This window comes from Etheostoma spectabile, unplaced genomic scaffold, assembly GCF_008692095.1.
Source record: "Etheostoma spectabile isolate EspeVRDwgs_2016 unplaced genomic scaffold, UIUC_Espe_1.0 scaffold00003857, whole genome shotgun sequence".
Lineage (NCBI taxonomy): Eukaryota > Metazoa > Chordata > Actinopteri > Perciformes > Percidae > Etheostoma > Etheostoma spectabile.
The window spans coordinates 48,308-50,096 of record NW_022603083.1 but is presented as its reverse complement, the minus strand read 5'-3'; the positions used below and the strand labels follow the sequence as shown (position 1 = coordinate 50,096).

The 1,789-nt window shown below is 43.5% G+C and overlaps 1 non-coding gene across 1 annotated transcript; it reads right to left on the bottom strand.

Annotated features, from left to right (window-relative positions):
* Positions 1-1,383: 1,383 nt before the first annotated feature.
* On the bottom strand, positions 1,384-1,457 carry trnan-guu (transfer RNA asparagine (anticodon GUU)). Its single transcript has one exon. It is a non-coding gene; the product is annotated as a tRNA-Asn (tRNA).
* Positions 1,458-1,789: the final 332 nt, after the last annotated feature.

The following is a 1,789-nucleotide window of genomic DNA, read 5'->3' as shown; positions in this document are numbered from 1 at the left end:
TTAAATACAAAGAACTGTTAAGTTCTTTATTCCCAATATCATGTCTCAGACATTAGTTCCAGATGAAAACACTAGTTGTCAGAAGTGGGATTTAAACCCACACCTCCAGTGGAGACTGCGACCTGAACACAGCACCTTAGACCGCTCGGCCATCCTGACTGATCCTACAGATGTTCAGAAGGACCTGTTTGAAAAATTATGATATAGTAAATTAAACGTCATGAAATGGTAGTTTCTCAGTCATCCATGTCACAAGGGAAGGTTTCTCAACTGTCAGTCCAAATATATGGGCGTTCATGGAGACATGGAAGAAAGTCACCAGGGTGGCAATGTGCTTGACAATGGCAATACATTGCACTGGATGTGAAGGGAATGTGCAATACAGGCTAAATCCTATGGTGGGAATCAAGATCCACCAATGTCTCTGTCCACAATGTCCACCTGAATCCAGAAATGTCCCTGCCAGATGGGAAATGGCGGTGTGAGGCGCGTGTCCGCGCTATTCTCCGCTATTCACAAACACTCCTGATATACGACCTTTAGTACAAAACTAAAGTAAAGAACCAATTTTGTAAAATGTAGGGAGTAGAAAGTACCGATATTCGTGTTAAAATGTAAAGAGTAAAAGTAAAACAGTTACATTAACAAAGTATTTGTACTTCGTTACTTCCCATCTCTAATCACCTCATCACCTCCCAACTTGACTACTGCAACGGTATCCTTTTTGGTCTGCCTAGCAAGTCTACTGACAGACTTCAGTATGTCCAGAACTCTGCAGCTAGGATACTCACCCACACAAAACTTGGACTTCACACCACTCCCATCCTGAAGAAGCTCCACTGGCTGCCAATTAAGTCCCGGATCAAATATAAAATTCTCCTACTGACATACAAATCTCTCCATGGACGTGCACCTCAGTACCCAACAGATTTGCTCCGCCCATACACTCCTCTGTCAAGGACCTGCTTGCTGTCCCAAATTCCAGGCTCCGGACATTTGGTGACAGAGCCTTCTGTGTCAGTGCACCATCGCTCTGGAACAAGCTTCCTCTTGCTATTCGCTCTGCCTCCTCTATTATAACCTTTAAAACCCAGCTTAAAACATGCCTCTTCACTGAAGCTTTTGGAATTTAATCTCTCCTGGCCTCACACCTTCACTTCTTAACCCCCCCCTCACGTTTGTTAAGCGTCCTTGGGTTTGTGAAAGGCGCTATATAAGTCAAAGTTATTATTAATGACCGTTAAGATTAATATGTACATGGTTTGCACAACTGTAACTTCTGATAGACAGAAGGACACTGGGGTTATCTTTGGGCTGCTCTATGGTCTTCTGCAGAAGAATAAATCCCAGAGTTGGCTCACTCCAGGTTATTTAAACAACAAACGTCCCTGGGTGGACTTGAACCACCATCCTTTCGGTTAACAGCCGACTGCGCTGACCTATTGCGCCACAGAGACTGCGCCTATCTGATGTTTTATGAGCGGGAGCTCGATCTTTAAGCCACAAGCATTTGCTTTATGGCTTTTTGAGGTTGAGCTGCACATGTATGCTTATCAGGATGTTTTCCTGTTACTTAGAAATTGGGGAAGCTGACTCATGCGGAAATGTAGAAGCTGGATGTGCATTGTATAGTTCTTACATGTCAATTGGATTCTGATTTTGAATTCAAATATTTGGCATCCAAGAAAATTCCAGAACTGTCATTTTGCTGGTGGTTTCTTGGTCACAGCAACAAGCTTGATCATTGACATACAGTTGCACGCCACGTATCACAAAACTGTTGGGTGGG